General features: G+C 40.6%; 1 long non-coding RNA gene across 1 annotated transcript in view; it reads right to left on the bottom strand.

Moving 5' to 3' along the window:
- Positions 1-751: 751 nt before the first annotated feature.
- Positions 752-20838, bottom strand: part of LOC102014444 — an 85407-nt gene continuing 65320 nt past the window's right edge. The window contains exons 3-4 of the long non-coding RNA XR_001237061.1: positions 14765-14951; positions 752-1740 (exon numbers count right to left, since the gene is read on the bottom strand). This is a non-coding gene — a long non-coding RNA (uncharacterized LOC102014444). The remainder of the gene's footprint in view (positions 1741-14764; positions 14952-20838) is intronic.

Below are 20838 nucleotides of genomic sequence, written 5' to 3'. Positions count from 1 at the left end.
TTAAGTAGAGGGGCACAGAGCCCATTCTTTAGGTGGTCAGCTGAAGTCCTTCACCAAGAGTGCCATTCCCTCACACACACGTGTGGGTGCTTGCACACAGCACTGCTCCGGTGAAGAAAGCCTCTGTAACCTCCAACACCCACAAACACTTCACTTTCAAAGTTTTGAGGTTGTTAGTGATGAAACATGCGTATTTCATGCAAGGTTTTGAACTTCTCTTTGCAGTTCTGCATGGCAGATGTAGTGTATTCCTTGGGAAGGCAAGACTGATTAATGAATTAATTAATTCATCATCTGGAGCCCAGCCCTAAAACAAATCTGAATTATTGGTCATATTTCAGATCATTTAATTGTGTAAATATGTGACTTAGTACAGGTGAGATAATATCTGTCTTAAAATCTGAAAAATGCTTCTTTTTGAAAAATGAAGTCTTATATAGAAACTCATTCTCCCAGGGCTGATACTGTATTTTGGATAAATTTTTGGATAGGTCAAATTGTTAGTTAATATTGTTTTACATTATCTAAAAGAGTAAAATTACATTTTAGATGATGTGAAGCTGGGAATGTTTATAATTTTAGTAGGAGACACGAGCATTCAAGGCAGTCCTGATAGGATATTAGAGGCCAGATAAATAATTATTTCTGGTACTCCAGTTCTGGGAGGTTTGCCAGATTCCAGCTGATTATGCTGCAACCAGGACGTCCTGGTGCCTTGGTTGCCTAGCAACCCTGCCCCCCTCATCTCCTTTTTTACTTCCAGAGGTGCGGAATACAATGTCATCTGGGATTGAAGCTGGCAGATAAGAAAATCAATTTCATTTCTTCAGCCAGGTCTTGTTTGGAGCAGGCGCAGTCTGAACTTGAATGTCTGACAAGTCCAAATGCAAATACTGACCGTGGAATTGATTAACCTCTCTGAGTCTGCTGTAAAACTGAGCGCTGTATTCCTTTCCAGGAACATATCCAAGCATTCTGAGGGACTGTCCCCCACTACCCAGGCAGGCAGCATGTGCACCGCGCACATTCTTTAGGAGGAGACAGAGGCCCTTTGGCATGTGCTCCAGGGGTGACTCGGCCGAGGTTCTGCAGTAATTCAGCGGGGTATTCTGGGAAGAACTGTGATGAAGGAAGGTGGTGGTCATTAGGCAATTAAATGATTCATTTTGTTTTATTCGAAAATCGTTGCAGAGGACCAGTTTTATGTTCTATAAACTGTGCCTAGTACGAGGAATCCAACAGTAAAGGTGAACGGGATGTGGTGCTAATAAAGCTGATAGTCTAATCGTTGATGGGAGGGTTAATATATGGGTAAACATGAGGCAAACAGCATAGTCATAAACTGAGATTGTTACCATGCAGAAACTGAACAGAAAGGGCGGTGGTTCCAGATAGGAAGTATCAAGCGGAGATTTAATTTAGGTAGCGAGATTACAGAAGTCCTCCTGAAAGAGGGACATTTAAACTGAGACCCCTTACCCCAAGAGGCAGCCAATAAGAGGCTTGAGTTGGAGCAGAGACTGGGGTGTTGGAAGGCTGAGAATGGTAGCAGAAGTAAGGGGGAAACTGAGGCAGTGGGATTCCAGGTATTGGAAAGACTTCCCACCAAGTTCAGTCTGTGCACCGTGGTTGGGCATTTGGACTTCACTGTCACTTTCCAGAAGTGGGATGTGAGTATAGGCAGAGGAGTAGTCTTCCACACAGGAAGCACAGGAGCTCCAAGGACAACCTGTGCAGGACCTGGGAGAGAGAATGCAAGACAGCTTATTTCTGGGGTGGGTACAGATGAGATGGTGCGCTGGTTCTGCCCCAATTCCTTTCTTCCTTACCTGGACTGTGATGATGGTTTTGCTATCAGAATTGCCTCACTCCAATACCTGCTTCATAAAACTATTAGCTTTAGGTCACTGTGACAAAATACTTGGCATTATCAACTTATAAGGAGGAAAGGTCCATTTCAGCTCATGGCTTCAGTCCATGGTCAGTTGGCCCTGTCCCTTTGGGCATATGATGCTGCAGAACATCATGGAGGAAGCAAGTGACAGAGGACCGCTCACCTCATGGTGACTAGAAAGCAGAATTCGAGTGAGGAAGGGCTGGGTTCCAGTATTTTCTTCAGGGACTTTCCCCCAGGACCTAACTTCCTCTCATGAGGCCACACCCCTTAAAGTTCCATCACCTCCCCATAGGACCACAGGCTGGCGATTAAACTTTAACACGAGGCCTTTGAGGGACACTGCAGATCCAAGTTACAGCCACCAAGCTGAAATAGTGAAGAGCAACCCCTAACACAGGGTTGTGCACACACTGGGAATTATGGTAGCTGTTGTTATTCATTTTACTACCATTATAAATTACTAAGTTTTTTCACATATCGTATCTCTGTTGTAAATCCTATTTAATCCTATTTATTTTAAAGTAATAATGTATCCATAATTTAGTTCATATGACTTCCTTTCTTACCTCCTGGATGGGGCCCCTTGAGGAGAGTGAGTGTGCCTCATCTGTCCCTGTACCCTAAGTGGCCAGCCTAAGGTCTGACACAATTGTACTAGGTTTTTGTTAAAATATAACAATGAACATTTTTTTAATTAACAGGTGTGAATTGTACATATAAATGGGGCTCCACATGATATGATATCGATTAATCAAATTCGACCTCTATTTCTACCCAGCCCTGAACTCTTCCCAATCTCTAGGAACCACTTTCTGTGTTTTAAGTCAAAATGTTTTAGCTTCCACAATAACGGGGAACACAAGGTGCTTTCCTTCTGTATCTGACCCATTTCACTTAAAGCCCTACACTTAGATGCATTTGGCTGCTAATGACATATTTCCATCTTATTGATAACTGATAATACTACATTTTTTTAATACTACATTTTGTGTACATTCCACATTTTCTTTATCCATTCATCAGTTGATAAGCACCCAGGCTGATTCTGAAACAGAATGAATCCAAGGTGTTTTTTTCTTTTTCCTTTCACATCTGAGAATATGCCCTTTGACATGGACTCATACTTGTAGGCCTTCACCTCCACTGATCTTTCCTAGGCTCTGCCTTAAAATTAGGTTTCTGTGTCTACAAAATATGTATTACAAAGATGATCTATCGCTTTTATGGACCACATAAATATCTATTATGCTTAGATCTAAAATGCTTCTTAACTATAATATGCAAAGTACATATTTTAAAATTAATTTTCATAAAACAGCAATGTCCTGTCACATGAAAGTATTATTGAACATAGACAGTGAAGCTCAAGCTCCTCTAGGGCTCAGGAAATCTTCACTGAAGACTTCATATTAAAATTGAGACCCAAGGAATAGAGTTAATGTGGAGAGGGGGTCAAGGGGTGAAGTTGGGCAGGGGAGGAGTGGTTCAGGACTGAAACAAATTATAACTCTTGGAGGAGTGTTACCGGAACTAAGACTTCAAGGTCAGAAATGACAGAAGGAACAGGCAATGCTTTTCTGAAACTGAAGACATTGTGTGTTGGTTATCCATTGTTGCTGTAACAGATCCCACAAACACAGTGACATAATGGGCATGTACTTATTAGCTCACAGTGTCTGTAGCTTGGGCTTCAGAGCAGAGCAGGCTTAGCTGGACTTTTTGCTCCAAGGGCCTCATAAGGCTGGGCAGGGTTCTCAACAGGGAAGAAACCACTTACAAGTTCTCCTGGCTTGCTGACAGAACTTCTTGCAGCTATACATCTGAATGACTAGTTTTCATGTTGACTATCAGCTACTAGGTGACACCTTCTTCCAGAAGCTTCTGGAATCACATATGGCTGCATTTCCTTCCCACGGGTAATTCTCCAACATGACTACTTGGCTCACAAAAACTCAATGCCATCATCTTTGCCATATTCCATTGATTAGAAGCCAGGTGAATGGCTACCCACACTCACTGAAAAGAGCTTATACTGAGCTGTGAAAACCGGGTGTGAGGTGGCTCGTGGGGGCCACCTTAGAGCCCATCCACTACAATTTATAATACACAGAAAGTGCTTGAACTTTATTAGAGGTTAATGAAAACCACTGGAGGGTTTTAAACAGGAAAAATTAAATGACCAGATTCACAACTTATGATGATGAAATAGAAGAAAGTTAGACCAGAATAAGGGCTCGTTCAGGCCAAGCGGCAGTTTGAATAATTCAGGTGGTCTGGGCTGAGGTCTAGTCGAGGTGACAGAAATGGACAAAGTCTATATAGCAAATTCTACTCTGCATAGAAAATGTCCAGAGGACTTTTGATGGATGACATACGAAGAATGAAGGGTGAGTAAGAAGTTATATATGATTCAAGATTTTGAATAAGGATGAATTATAGTGCCACTTATTGAAATGGAGCTTAGGGCAAGGGAAGTATTCTGGGGGAAAGTTTGTGTTCCACATAGTGCCAGGGGAAGGTGCTATGCACTGTGTTCACGGAGGAGTTCCCAAGGGAGATTGAAGAGGGAGAGCTGGGCTGTAAAAGAGATTTGATATTCTTATATAGATAGAAATCAACGCCATGGAGATAAATGAAGTCATCTGACACAGGTGTGTGGTATGAGAGAGCAGAGGATCTGTGACACAAGAGGAAACAAAACAACATTGCAAAGATAAAAGACAACTGGGGGAAAGAATACAGGAAGGAGGCAGTAAAAGATGGCTTGTTATCATAGACGTGGGGAGGAGAGATTGCTTTGCAAAGCACAGGGTGCTCTCAACAGAGAGTGGAAGAAATTATCCCCGAGGAGCACATTCCAGTTTGGCCATTTGCATTGGAGTGGACGGGGCTGGTGCCCAGTGTTTAGAGTGTGTGGTGCAGATGAACGGAGGCGTTGCACTGATGTGGGTGGCTGTAGGAAAGGCCTGTTGTACACACTGACTTGGAAGTTAGCTTACAGGAGCTAAAGAGCACACTTATGATGCTAGAGTGTGATGAGGGATTGGGATGTGCCTTAAGGAGTTTTCTATTGGGCATAGTGTTAAAAGAAAATAAGATATAGAAGATTCTGCTAGCTATGTCTCAGGGGTTTCCAGAAGACTGACCCCTGTTATGGTTTGTGTTTGGGTGTCCCCCCAAAGCCTCATGCGGTCATGGGGCAGGCTTTTAGAGGTTGATTGATTATGGGTGTGAGAGCTACACCTGCCCTCGGGTGGTTAGTTTGCATATGTAAGGGAGAGGAAGAGGCTGCTTGTGGCCATTCCTGGCTTTTGTGCTTGTTTCTTTGGCTGTGTTCTGCCGCCATGAGCTGTAGCTCTCTGCCATGTGCCACTCTGCCTTGTAACCTGCCAAGTATGGACTGAAACGTCCACAAAGTGTGAGCTAAATAAACCTTTCCTTCCTAAATTTTGGGCGTCAGATATTTTGTCCCAGCAACGAGAGAAAAGTAACCAAGACAACCCCCAAGGGTCCCCTCTGTGTGCTAAGACACCTGAGCTTTATATACGCTTGGTCTAGAGAAATTTCTGCAACAATAAACCAGGAAAGATCCACAACAGTCTACTTCTTTCCAAAGAATTAAATAAGCAGGAGGCTATGGTCCAAGGCTATCTCTGTACTTTGAATACCAAGGTAAATAACTACAACCTAACTCAAATTACATCAAAACCTAGTTTAGGAATGTGTGTTTTGTAACAGCCGGGCATCAGCCAATCACAGGGAGCCAAGTGATCAGTCTGTGTTCAAATAGAGTGGAAGCCTTTCTATAACCAATCCTATCATTTCTATACTTTACCTTCACTTTGCTTTCTATGGTTAAAAGAAAGGTTTTACTGCCCCCCCCATACTGCAAAATGTGGGTCTCCAACCCACCACCTTCTGAATGCTCCAGTGCATGATTTGTTTCAGTATTTGTTCTCCACTCAGATAAACTCTGCTAAATGTGATTCATCTAAAACCTTTCTTTTAACCGAAGAACCCCTGTAAAGCACCACAGGGTTGTGCTAAGAAGCCGGGATGACAGTGTGTAGTGAAAAGCATATAATATACAAATTAGGATCCATTCATTACCCAACTAGAATATGAACTTCTTAAGGTTGGCAGCTGCTCACCACTAAAGCTCAACACAACTTTGGAAACACACAGCAATGCTCAATAAATATCTGTAAAAATATATGCCACAAAAGAAATGAATGGCCCAGCCCAAGAAGTGCTACCACAATAAGCTCTGCATTAAACCCAGCCATGAATCTTAATTGTTGTTTATAATGTTTTCAGGAAGCCAGGACAGAAATACTAAGAAAATAATAATTATTATTATTATGAAGTCTACAGTTTTCTTCTATAAACATTATCCAGCCTCTTCCTCTTAATGCCTTGATTTTTCTTGTTAAAATATTTATTTTTTCGTTGTTATTTTTAAAGTTATTTATAACAAGCAAATGATGAGAGTTTATCATTGTTTGTGTAAAGGAAGTAGAACTGCCTATAACCCATCCCTCCATCATTAACACTGACCTCCAAAATGCAGAAGGGGATGCTCATGACAAATTGGTCTGCCTATCATTTGAAGGAGGCAACTGAAGTTGTACAGGCTGCTGTAACAGATTGCTGTACACAGAGTCCATTAGCTTCTAGGAAAAAATGTTTTGTTCCCAGTGGACCAAGGTAGAGAATATTTCTTAAACCTTGATAACCTTCTGACCTGAAATCCATTTGGTAAATTCATTAGCCCTATCCACACCCTTACCACCAGAATCAATTGAATATTCACCACCATAATTCAATTCATTAAATATATGCATCTTTTTTCAGTTATCATGGCAATAACACGCTTTAATACTTATGTTTCAAGCTTAAACTTATGTTTCAGCTTCCACTTCTGCTTACTTTTAAAGCAACCCAAGGTAATAAAATTAAACATAGGATAACAGTAACTGAAAAACAAAATATTTATGACTCTACTCATTCCATCGAAAACTCCAATTTAACCTTTGTTGTGTTTTAGACCTTCCTCTATTTTATTGTTAGCTTATGTTTACAAGTTTTACATTTTTAGTGTGACATGTCATCCATAGTGTTCATCAACCACTTTTAGCGTAAACTATTCCATCCAGATAAAATTTTACCTTTATTGTAATAACCATGTATGTTTATACATAAACATGTATTAAAATTTGTTTATCAATTCCTATTTCTTGATATAGAATTATCTTTTCACTTTCCATCCTTATAACTAACGCTATGATAAAGAAAATCCTTAATTAAATTTTGCACATATTTTCACATGCTTCTCTAGCAAAAGAAAACAAAACTTACTAAGATTGTGTACGTTTTAAGGCATGTGACATTGCGCTGCTAGGCTGTCCTCCGAAAATGAAAAAGTCTGCATTTCCCACTGCACTCTACGACATAGGCATTTTCTGAAGCTAAACCAAGACAAGGACCACAAAATGTGCAGAAGGGAGCTGAGGGGGAACCCCGTGCTCATGTCGTGAAGGAAGTGTCTTAGGAATGCCGGCGAGAAGCACTCAGCTGCGCTTGGACAGGGTGGCGAGAGCGGCAGAGCTTAGATTCCGAGCTAGTCCGGAGGATGGTGAGGATGTGGCTTGCCTCAGACACAGAAATTGTGCTGGGCAGCAAGGAGCAGGCCCACGTTTGGATTACTCAGCGTGCAACCAGTGAGGGCGCGGGGCGGAGCCTCTTTGCTGGGTCTCCTTCTCGGCACGGGGACAGACGGGGAATATAGATGTATTTCTTACCCTCATGAATTTCATACTAACTCTACAGCAAGACAAATGTTTGGAAAGAAACAACTGATTTATACAAGTCGGTATAATTTCTAGTAGTCTGGGGAAGAAAGCAAGTCTTGCTTTTCTTAACTAGGAATTTCTGAGGAAAACAGAGAACTGACTTAGAGCGGCAATGGGTAGGGTTGGAACAGAAAGAGAATTAAGTCCATGTGAACAATCGGGAAATTAAAACAAGTATGCTGCAACTCATTCTCCCTAGCGCCCTTTGACAGGAACGGAAAGATTCTACTGGGAAAATATAAAGGATATCATGGAAAGCTTTGGTAGAACCAGATACATGAAAGCATTCAATTCTAGGGTAAGAAAACATAACTTTTACTTTAAATGAAAGAGTCATTTGAATGTTTCTGTGCAGGGAAATAAAATGAAACAGTCATGATTCATCTGATTGTGTAAGTGTGTGTAGATGATACTGAAAATCTACTATGAACTGAGGATGTATTAGCTTTGAGAATTCCTTCTAAAAGTCTTTATACTTACAAAGCCTACAGTTTAGGCATAAGCATACATGGAGATGCTGGCTTGTGTGCAGACAGCTCATCAGCGCAGGGAGCGCCCTTTTCTCTTACCACATACTCCGTGCTAAGGGTTCAGAAAAACATCTAGTTTCCATTCCTACCATGGAATTATTTGTTTTGTTTTGTTTTTCTTTTCTTTTCCTTTTTTTTACTGGGAATCGAACTCAGGACCTTGAGCTTGCCAGGCAGGCACTTGTGCCACTGAGCTATGTCCCTGCCCCCTACCGAGGAATTATTATGGCTGTCTTAGTCTGTTCTTGCTGCTATAAAAAGTACCTTAGACTGGATAATGTATAAACGACAGAAATATGTTCCCTCACAGTTCTGGAGATTACGAAGTCTTGGAGCAAGACAGCCCCGGCGTGTGCTTGGTGAGGCCTGTTCTCTCAGCATCAAAGATGGGGCATCTTGCTGCATCCTCACATGATGGAAGAGACAAGACAGGAACCAGGGCAGTTCCTTCACACTCTCTTGTAAGCACATATCTATTCATAAAGGCAGGGTCTTCATGGTTTAATCACTTCTCAAGTCTGTATGATCAGATCAGGGTTTAAATTCCAACATGTGAATTTGGGGGAACACGCACATTCAAATCACAGCACCTGCTATGGGAAGTTTATGCTACAGGGTAAGACTGGAGCCACCTCTAGGATCTGATTTTGAACCTATCCTGCCACACCTCTACTCACTCGTACTGTGACCTTTCATTAAGAGGGCTATTTCCCTGCTGAGGACACCTGAGTTCATCCAGTTTTGTGGTTATTACGTGAATACATCTATCTAACTTCCAGGAGGCAAAGTATTTATACACTCACTCGACCACACGTCTAAACACACTCTCCCACCAGCTTTATGCATAATGAAGCTGGCCTACTGATCTCTTGATTGCTAAGTTCTTACCACCTCTTAGGAGGTCCCAAAACCAGGAGAAGAAAGAAACATTTTGCTCATTCCACAACAGAACTAAATTATGTTATGTGTGAAGCAAAAATAAAATACACATTATAGAAAAGGAAAGCATGTTGTAGCCAAATACACAAGTAAAGATGTTGAATGATTGGCATAAAATAACTTTACTTGCACTTTTGACTGCTAATAATAAATATTAAGAGATGTTGAAAAGTAAAGTGCAGTGAGGGATTGGATAGTGAAGAGGGAGGAAGGAACATGGGGGTGCTCTGCTAGGGAGTGCTGCTACAGAAGGCTCAGTCATGAAGCCACCCTCTAGCAGAGAACCAAAGTCCATGAAGGGCCACTACACACATAGACCTGAGAGAAGAGTATCCCAGGCAAAGCAAACTTCAAGAGAAAAGACCTGTGGGGCCTTGCTGACAAATCAAGGATAATTTAGGGGACAACCCGTGTATCTGAGCAGGACAGCTCAAAGAGATTTCTAGTAGAAGATGTTCCATCATCAGGGGAATGAATAGGATTTGTCAGTATAAGATTCCTTGAAAGTCCCCAGTATTACTGAACTTGAGTCAGGGTGGGAAATCTATCCATGATACTGCAGAGGAAACTGAAACATGACCTACACTGCAGCCTGGGAAGGGAATGATTTAGAAGACCCAGAAGTTCAAAGACAAGACCCAATCCAGCCTCTGAGAAGGGTCACGGGTCACAGTCAAGGTACCTGTATGTTCTCAGGGTTTGGCTGAAGAACCTTTTTCTTACTTGTTTGGTCACTACCAGAATCATCACTGCATATCACATTTTGCTCTCCTAGAAGCTTCAAGGCTAACTACGTATTTATCATCCAAGCTTGGACCCTCTTAGCCGTGAAGGAGGTTGCAACTATGAAGTAGGTCAGAAGAACACAAAAGAAACCAGGCCTGGAAAACTGACACATGTCCTCCTTCTGCTTAGATGCAGGACATCAGTGTTGCTCGTGCCGGACTGGGGTGCTGGATTCTGCTGATGTTGTGAAACCCTGAGCTGCTTGACAAGGCTTCTGAAGGCATCACAGCTGTTCTTCCAGGGTCTGCTACTCTATGAGGGCTTTCCAAGGCAGTGCAGTACAGAGCTGCAGTACTCGAAGTCCTGTGACCTTGATCCTCCCCAGCGTTGTCCTCCAGGCTTGGGCTGTGCCCTCTTTTTAAACCAGTAGGATCCTCTCATGTGGAGTCCAGAAATTACCAAGATGTACAGGAGGAAGATCCCCACATGCTGTCTCCAGCAATCTGATGAATGTTTTCTGGACAGATGAACCATCAACTCCCAAGTTTCCCACACTGTTTCTAGAATCTTCCTTATCTCTGGCACGTGGCTTTTCTACAGATGTCACTGACCTAAGTCAAGCACTCATCTGAGACATTTATAAGATCTGTTTTATTATAACCCACCAAAAGCTGTATTGTTGTCAATACCTAGACAGCATGATTTATCTGAGAAACATTTTAGGTGGAAAGTCCTATATATAAAGTATATCTGCAGTTATCTTTTCCTTTGTTCTTTGCAAGAATTCAACCCTTTGTGCAAGAAAAAAATTATTAGTCTTGATATCAGACAATGTCTTTCAAACCTAGGTTCTACCTTTTACTGAGTATACGTATTCAGTTGACACCCACTGAAGCAATAAACATTTGCTAGTTGTCATGTACCATGAGTTGGGATAATGGTTGGAGGTATACTTTGTAACAAGCCATATTTGTTCCCAAGGAACTCATCCTCTATTAAACCATTTTGACTTCATGTTCCTCCTCAAAGGGGGTTGTAATAGTGTGTTTACATTGTTCACGTATTTAATGACTATTTAGTAAATGTGTTATCCCATTTGAATTCCACTAACACATTTATGAAAGCACCTGACATTGCTAGGTATGGAGTAAATATCACTGTGGATCTGATATGCACAATCTTTAATAATCTAATGGAATGGAGAATGGCATTTAAGGCAATGAGGCAGGCTTATCTTTTCAGGCAGGCAATCTTCTCAGGCTGAATTGTGCCCAAAATATACTGCCTTTAAGCCTGCATTTATGGAGTTCCAAGTAAGTGGTCAGTCGTCTGATTAGACAGTCATAAAAAGCTTAGCTGTATAACCCAGACCTAATGGGAAAACTTTAAAGTCATGCTTTGGCTATTTTCTTATATCTATTGGTGAGAAAGCAAAGAATGCATAGGAAAGAATAATGCTACATTAAATGAATATATCGTATATGCCAGCCTTGAGACAAATCTCCCAGTTCCTCTCCCTCTCTCTCATCTGTCTGTCTATCTGTCTATCTGTCTGTCTATCTATCATCATATGTATCTATGTATCTATCAATCACTCTCTATCTATATCTACCATCATCTATTTATCCTGTCTCTCTCTCTCTCTATCATCATCATCTGTTTCTGCGCACATATTTATAGACTCACACACATTCACACACTACAAGTATATAAGATAAACTAAAAAAAGTCTATAGAATTAAGGAAAGATAGTTTTTCACTTGAACTATACAGATACTTGCATGTGGTTGACTTTAGCTTCTGTTAAGAAGAGGCCTTTGAATATATCCAATCAAATGTTATTTAAAATAGCACCTAAATGCATTCCCTTAAAAGCACTGGTATTCCATGTTTTGCTAAGCCTATGATAAGTCTGTCATCTGAAGTTACCTTTCTCTATCACTAATTATAATGCAGGTATTAGGTTAACAATGATGTTACTAAATAAGGTACACTAATTGTACATCTAGAATTAGATGTTAAAGAAAATTATACCTTCCTTCAAGAAAATTATTGAAGAATAAATGTAGTACAATAATGTCTGACAGTACCTTTCAGGGTACATCAAGGGAACTGTTTTTAAATAGAAAAAGGACACAAGGATATAGATACCAAAAATTCTAACGTATCATGAAATAGAAATAAAATGCCAAATAATTTGGGATATGGAGAATTATGAATAACAATACAAGGTAGGATGAGCCTTCCAGAGAGATCATTTAGTTTAGAATTCTACATATTTCCATTTCAGCTAAAGCCCATGAGTTAATAGAGAAAACCTCACACTTAACTCTATAACTCAGACCTCAGGAGAGAGATCGGGGCGCCCAAGGTGACACGGGCTTTCTTCAGAGCCCAGCTACTGTCCTAACATACAGTGGAAAGCATTTATTTGGATAATTGGTGACATTTGGGAATCAGTTTATTTGCCAAATGCCAGTAAGTTGAACTTAAGTCAAAGGTTGGTTGACAAAGTGTCTAGCAGGCCAGATAATGCCTTGGGCTTCGCCTGCCCCTAGATTTCAACTCCAACGCCTCAACGGCTCTACTGCAGAGAAAAAGCAGACTTAGAGGACAAGCAAATGTTTGTGACCTTGTGCCAATCAAAGCCTAATTGCGGGGGAAAGGAGGCTGGCCATATGTGGCCCAAGCCGTAGTTTGCAGAGCACGGCTCTGGATAGCAACACGTACATTTAAAGCCTTGTGGCTCAGGCTTTAGGACTCCTCTTTCTTTCTCAGCAGAATTCATGTATTTGAGATATTTCACTTTGTAAGTTTTGAAAATGAATTTTAGATACGTTGGTGTAGGGACTCTCTACCATCTTTAAGATGTCTTTGTTTTCGTAAGAGGTTCTTAAAGTGTGTTAAATATTTATCACTTACTGTAGGTTGCCCGCTGGTCTAGGCACTGATGCCATGCAATGACCAACAGTCAAAGACATTTGCCTCAGTTGCAGAGAGATGAGGAAGAAGAACGGCCACGATCAGCTCATACATAATGCAGTGTGTCAGGTGTGAGGCGAGTTTGGACGCAGAATAAAGTAGGAGAGGGTGAACCGAGCAGGCGGGCAGGGCGAGGAAAGGTACCAGATTACTCGTCTTTATTGGGACGAGCAGTTAGGCAGATTGGAGGTGAGGAGCAGTTACTCCTGCAGGCAGTTGGAAGAGTACCGTGTGGAAGACAGGCTGAGGGCCTGTGCCTACGGGATCGCAATGTAGGGACTGGTGCAGCAGGGCTGAGCTCAGGAAGAGCAGGAGGAGGTCAGACGGAGGACAGGGGGAGGGAATCCATCCGGGAGGCAGGAGGCGGGGCCTCAGTCACCAAGGGAGGCACTTCCACCTGGGCAGAGATGGAGAAGGGGCCTGTGCGAGACGCGAAATGGAGGAGCACACATGATCAGAGAGAGCGCTTTACTTTTCTGCGTTTAGAACCTAAACTTGAGGTCAAATATGGTGGCGGCTCAGACCGTTAGGGGGCAGCTTGGACAGTGAGCACTGAAGAAAGCAGCTAACACCCTCGAGGCTCCCGTCCCCCACCCTTCAGACTCCAGAAGCCCATACGAGTGTTCGTAGAAACATAAATGTCCAGTTTCCAGAGACCTGCAAGCACGATTCTCCACACTTTCATGGAAATAGAATTTCACTGCGAGAAAGAAATATTTGCGCTCAGACCTAACTGGAAGGAAAAGGGCTCTTGGTGACTTACCACACCGCAGTCTGAGTAATCCGAGGCACACACATTTTTTAAATGCACAAAGATATCTACGTGAAATGTACTCATTAGTAGATTTCAGCATCCGTAGTCTTCATTTACACAGCTTATTTTACTTATTTTGTGCTTACGGGAATATTAAGCAATCAGAGTTCATATCCATGTGAGAATTCTCCCCGCAAGGCTAATTTGTTTGTAATAAAAACCACATTTTCGAGCCATCAAAGAGTCCAACTGTTTGTTTCGGTGGGATATTTTCATCTTCTTGAGAACGTCTCAGCCTTCCATGCTGCATATTTGTATGAGGAGTTATTTTCTGAACTCAAGCTTAGCGAAACTGAAGTCACTGCTGTGCGTGCGTCCGTTTACTCCTCTGCTGTCTCAGAAGTCGTGATGGAGAAAACACTTCTGTTCACTGGAGGGCTGATCGGATGCAGTGCTTAGTTATTCACACTTCTCTGATTAAAGGGAGCTTGCTCAGATGAAAAACAGAAGTGCAGAGCTAGCCGAATGGAAACACTAAGCCAGGAAAACATGATCCCAACCTGAAGCACTTTACCGTGCAAGATGAAGTCACTTCAAGAGCATCCAATTCGCATACCAATGAGCAACCTTCCTGCCATTCATAAGAATTTTAACCTGCTTGTGGAGGTTCATGCCAGCTGATTCAGGAACCTTCTTTTTGAGAATTTCCATAATACATACAATCTCAATGTTTTACAAAAAAATCTACAGCTTGATTATTTTTATGTACCTCAGTTAGTGAATAGGGACAGAACTAAATGGATTTCATATACAAAATCTTCAAAATTTTATTTTTAAGGCTCTGATTTTTCTTTAGCAAAAGTATGATAAGGCAGAAAGCTATGAACAATTCCTAACTCATTCAGTGTCGTTTTTCCCCCCATATTTTCTTCACATTTATCTGCACTCCCACTGTACTTTTCTGTGCATTCTTTGCCCCTTGATGTATTAGATAATAAAAATGAGGAAGCATTTGAAGAGCTCACTTCCGATTTGACCAAGAACTTTTCAGCAATCACACTAACTTGCAATCTACTGAATTTACCTGAAAGCTTCAGAGAATCACTGGCCTCTTTTAAAGTAGTCTTCCTTTTGGATGATGTGTTTGGTCCCTTCGAACACCGCTCCTCGTAAGTGATGTATCAGATTGCTCAGATGGCGCAGGTGACGCAGGGTAACGCGTGCTCCCAGCCAAGTTCTCGTCTTTGTCCTGTAGGTGTATTGGGTGGACCCTGGCAGGAAACAGATGCCACACTTGGGCTGGTTAATGGAGGAATAAGCTTTTAATCTAAAAGACACAAAAGATGAGGCAAGGCTTAAGAAGAGCAACAGACATTATTGAAACTTTACCCTACTTAGCAAAATAATAGACTTCAGAATGTCATTGTGCTTTAAAGTCATTTTAAAGATTTTAAAAAATCAATTCTATTTGGGTAAAGGCATTTAACTCACGCTCCCTGGAAGGTAAGCTGTTCCAGGAAGGCTCTAATAGTGGCCAAGTGTCCTATATTTCACCAGAGATGAGCCAACTCTCTACACCAGATATTTATCCAGAGCCACTTGAGGCCAGGTGATTTTCATAGACACAGAGATACCCATGGTGCTAAAAGACTGCAAACACTTGAACTACAGGCAGGTATTTCATTTGTCCACATTTTAGTTTTGTTTTAAAGTGAATTAGACTGGCTTCAGATGTGCTAGAGCCTCTCAACCTCAGTGTGGCCATTGTCTGAATTGCATACTGTGGCATGAATGTCTAGGATTCGCGGTCTATGCTCAGAAAACGGCTCTGGTTCTCTGTGCAAATGTGGAAGAGCAGAGAGCTATTCTTCACCAAAAGTTTTAGCAGTGTTTTCTGCTCTACATTTTAATATTGTACAGAATCTGATCTGGGTTCTAGTAATAAAATCAACAAAATCTCAGTCCTAAGGACTAGCATAACACAATTTAATGGATTGTTTTCACTATCCTAACATTTCAAGATTGGTTCCATTTCATTGTATCGTATAGCTTAGCCAATTATATTTTCAATGGCCGTTCCAACAGTTACTCTGAGCAGCATGCCAAATACCCACTTATTAATTGAATTGTCTGAGGATGATTCGGCTATTCACATTGAACGAAGACTCTCGAGGTTCCAAAGGAAGTATTCATTCTCATTTGGGCTCATATCACATGACACAAGATGTGTAGGACAAAGCACAACTCTCAGTAGAGAAAGATGTTTGTCAGAATATTTTGGCCTTTTTATGCCAAATCATAAACCACATTCTGGTTGTATTCTTCAAGTATTTTAAGTGTTTGCCAACCTTTTGTGATTTCTTGGGCCCCTACTGTGTATCTGTTCTCCAATCCTGGCTATACTTCCATGTTTGCCAGGAAAACATATCAAGGAATTATGCCTTATGCAATAACAGGTCCATTTTGAGTAGCTACAGCGTGCTTTTAATTATTTAAAGTGGAAGAAGGCTCTTTCCCAAAGTAACAAATGTGTTGACTACAGAATAACATGTGTTTAAAAAATAATTTCAGCTGCTCTGATTTCCAGCAAATTAAACAAAGAAAAAATGATGAGAGTTTTGCTACAATAATGAAATAGCTGCTTCCCAATGTACTACATTCTGGAGAGATACTACTCCATGATGTTTGCAGATTTAGCTCAGTTTGGGAAAGAAATATCACCTCACCAAGGATGGTGCACTCTGTTTTTCTCCCAGGGGAAGAGGAGGCCACTTTGGGACATAAAATGATCAATCTGCAATAAACAGGCCGGAAATGGTCAGATGTCAATCATACCCGCCCGTCATTAAGACAAGACTTGATTCAGGATCGAATGAGAATTTTTCTTCAGGAAAACACTCTCTAGTTTGTAACAAGAAAAAGCCAAAATATCTTTCTAAAAATCCAGGCTTCATTGTTGCTATTTTTTAAAATTATGGGAAATGTGTTTGCACTGATGTGGACTGTAATGATGATCTGTGTTAACTTCGTCAAATATGTGAGAAAAAGCTTATCACATATTAGGGCTATACCTGCCTTCCCACAGAGAGGAGGCCCAAAGAAATTAGAGTGAGGAAAGTCTTTTTCTAAAATGAGATTTCACATATCCCAGTAGGAGAAGGGTTTAAAGAAGAAATTAAATCAACTGATATAAATATTAGGAAATTAAATATTATGAAAACTTGCATGGAGGGCAAATATTTATAACACCTCAAAATACAGATTCCTTTTTTGACGACCCACCCTTTTAGTGACTGCTCAGACCTACCGCTGATGCATGCTGTTCTAAAGTCCTGCCACTTGGATTTAGAGCCTGCATTGGGACTTATGATGCAGCAGTGTGAAGGGTAGTGCGGTAGTGTGGTGGCTTCTTCTACAGTAAGTACTGTGAGTTGTGCTGGTTGTACTGTAAAGTGCAGTACTGTACAGTACAGTACTGTAGCTTTCTGTGTTTTTATACATCACAGTGCTGCAGTAAGAGTCACACAAATAAGAGCAAAGCCATTGAGTTGGAACTCCTTTGACCATTTCTTTGTTTTGAATATTATAATGTACATCCTGTGTACACCTCATTTAGCATCTAGTTCAGTTAACCTAGACACAGGACCAGAACTTGGTCATTAGAGGAAGGCCTGTATTTAAAAGTCATTTATTCTATCTAAGTGCAGATGGAATAGCTATTTCCAAGAGAAACAAACAGTTCCACGTCCACACTCTGAAAATGACTATTCACATATGACTCTTACAGGAAGTCAAAGATTTTTTAACTTTAATATTTAAAATTTTTTAAATACCAAATTGTTTCAAGTTTTTAGTCTAGATTAATATGTATGACTAAAAAAATCATGAACAAGAACCGTAGGTCACAAAAAATATACTTTAAAAAAAAAACCCCACTATTATTCATGTCCTTTACATAAAACCCACCTGGTAAATGCTATCTAGAGGCAAGAAGGAGGCCATCTTTATAGACTGAAGAGAAGGCAGCAAAAATCAAAGAATATATTTTTATTTTCTGTTGATTTGGAACATCATTACATAATTCCTTATGCCCAAGGTATCTTCCCCACCACACCGGGTACCGGGAATTGAACTCACGACATTGCACTTGCCAGGCAGGCGCTGTGCCGCTGAGCTAAATCCCTGGCCCCTGCCCAAGGTATCTTGACTACTACTTTAAAAATCTTCACTCAGTCTAAAAGGAAAGACATAATAATACAGTGAGGGTGCAGCAGTAGGCAGATTCTTTCCCAGTGACTGTAGATGCAGCGCCATGCTTGCATTGATTTTTCTCTCGTCTCATGTTCACTCCTGGCTTCTCAGTGATGACTTTCTGTCTTCTTTTGGCATCATGAAAAATGAGTTTTATGAAATCATTCATTCCACTTTTTTCTCACTCCCTGGCATGGGAATTGTTTCCAGATTTTGCTCCTGATAATAGATGTCTTCTGAGATCTTTCCAGAGAGCAAGGCAGATGCTTAGACTTCCTGATTCTCCTTCCCATTCCCTGTTCTGGACTCTGAAGGCAAAGGCCCCAGTCACTATTTTCATATGGATTTCAGCAAGAATTTCCTCTGCTGTATTACACACTTTTATCTGTTTACGTTTTTTACCCAGATGCTCAATGTAGCAGTTTGACTAGGTCAAAGATGACTAGGTATCTGGTAAAGCGTTATCTTAGGAGGAGCCTGGGAAGGCGTTTCTGGACAAGATGAGCAATCTAAGTAGTGAGCTGAGCAGAGTAGATGCCTTCCCCGGCGCAGGTGGGCATTCTCCAATCGCCTGAGCCCCTGAATAAAAGGAGGAAGGACGAGTTCGCGCTCTGCCTGAGGTAGGGTGTCAGCCTTCTGTCTTTCACACTCCTGGTTCTCAGATCTTTCCACCGAGACTGGTAAGTATCCTAGCGGTTCTCTGGCGCTTAAGCTTTTGAACTACAGTACTGGCTTTCTCAGGTTCCCAGTTTCCAGACAGCAGATTTTGAGATCTTCAGCCCTGTAATAACATGGGATAACACCTTGGAATATGTCTCCCTCTGTGTCCACATTTCTCTGTGTTGCTTTGCCTGTCTGTCTGCGTATGTCTGGATCTGGGTCTTCCCATATATTGTAAATGTATAGTATACATTGCAAATACATATTACAAATGTGTGTTGCATATACACATATATATGTGTACAGATACATGTAGACATATGTGTGTTTTGTGTCTGTTCTATTTCTAGGGAGAACCCTAATATAAATTTCTAATGTTTACTCTGCATCTATCTCCTTTTATGAGCTCTCTCATAAAACACGAGGTTTATGAAACACAGTCGTGGTTATTATACAAGTAATTGATTTCATAATTTCTCTGAGAATTCCAGATTACAGTGCTGTAATGGTTGGAAGAGCTATTGACACAGCTAAGTAAATTCTGTTAGCTACTAAGACTTACAAATTGTCTTGCTAAAGATGGCTTTGTGTTGGTATGGATGTAGGTCACTATGCATTTGTTTTCTCTAACTTTTCTCCCCTAAGTTGTTTCCCTGAAGTTTTCTCATCTATATTCATAATCATATCTATGATTATAAATATATCTACTGGCATCTGTATCTGTCTATTATTTATCTATCTATCTGTCTATCTATCGATCTATCATCTATCTCTATGATCTCTATCTCTGTTTCTATCTCTACCTATCATCTCTATCTCCACCCAGATGATATTGAAAATGATTCCCCAAATTTCTAACGTCTTCAGGCTTACCAAAATCTTGCAGCCATAAGTTTCACGATTCCTTAATGTCATCAAGAAACTCATATAATACGACTTGGACTGTCTGCTTCCTGACAAAAAATTCATATTTTACTTAACAGGAGTGGTGGAGATGTAGAAACATATTATGAAAGAGTATAATGAACAGAAAAATGTAGAGCAGAGCCATGATCTTGGGTTCAAATTGTCTTTCATTTCTGTCTTTGGTGATCTGTGTGGCTCTCTGCTTTTGCTCATCAGAGCCAGAAATTTGTCAGTTTGTCAGTATCACTTAAGAACAAGCTTTTGGTTTCACTGGTTATTTTGTTTCTGTTGTCTAACCCATCATTGTTTTATTTTTGTTTTAATCTGTTATTTCCTTCTTATTACAGTTGGCCCTTCTTATTTGCAAATTCTGCATCCCTGAATATCACCAATCATAGGCTGAAAATATTTGGAAACAACAATAAATCTGTATTAAACAGGATTCACTGGGCTAGCGATCTTCCTGCCTCCCGTGATCTTCCAGCTTCAGCCTCCCAAGTGCTGGAATCACCAGGCATGTGCCACCAGGCCCAGCAAAAGGAGCCTAAATTTATCCAAAGAAATGCTGAAATGGATCACCTTGGGTTACTTTAGGTGGATCTTGCAAGTTGCAGTTTTCTTAAAAGTACAAGTTTTAGTTATGATTTCCTTGATGCCTTTCTACCTATCTTTCGTTTTTAATCCTACCTCCATATAGTGCAGACTCATAGCGTTTGCCTCTAATGAAATGTCTTGTGTCATCCTTGTTTGATCTTCTGTACCTGATTCATCTTCTTTTCACCAATTGCTTTCAAATTCTTTTCTTCATCACTCACTTTAAGCCGCTCGATTATGATATCACTCAAGGTGCTTCTCTTCATATTTCTTGTACTTGGGATTTTAAACTTAGACCCATGCCTCTATGCTATTTGTCAAATTTGGAAAAAGTTTTGTCTGTATTTCTACCCTCAAACCTACTCTCTTCTAGTTTGAGAACTCCAGTCTCACATATTTGAAGCATGTTCTCAGCTCAGTGAGGCTCTAGGCACTTTACTAAATAATTTCTCTGTTTCATTTTAAACTTTTTCTGTCACTGTGTACCAAGTTCACTAATTTTTTTCTCCTGTGGTGTCTAATTTTCTGTGAATCCAACTTATTGTGTTTTTGTTTCACACACTTTTTCTTTAACTTGAAAAGTTGGGTGTGGATGATTTTGGTTTATTTATACTTCTAAAAAATTTTGCAAATCCCTCTTGATCATGTTTCTTCTAACTTTTTGTGGTATTCCTTTCTGAATAATATTAGTCTGGGTATTTTTACCTGCATTGATTTCTGGTGGCTTTCTGGTGGAAGAATATATTG

This window comes from Chinchilla lanigera, unplaced genomic scaffold (genome assembly GCF_000276665.1).
Source record: "Chinchilla lanigera isolate Chin_1 unplaced genomic scaffold, ChiLan1.0 scaffold00070, whole genome shotgun sequence".
In the NCBI taxonomy this organism is placed as follows: Eukaryota; Metazoa; Chordata; class Mammalia; order Rodentia; family Chinchillidae; genus Chinchilla; species Chinchilla lanigera.
The sequence above is the reverse complement of the archived record's forward strand: the minus strand, read 5'-3'. Positions and strand labels throughout refer to the sequence as shown.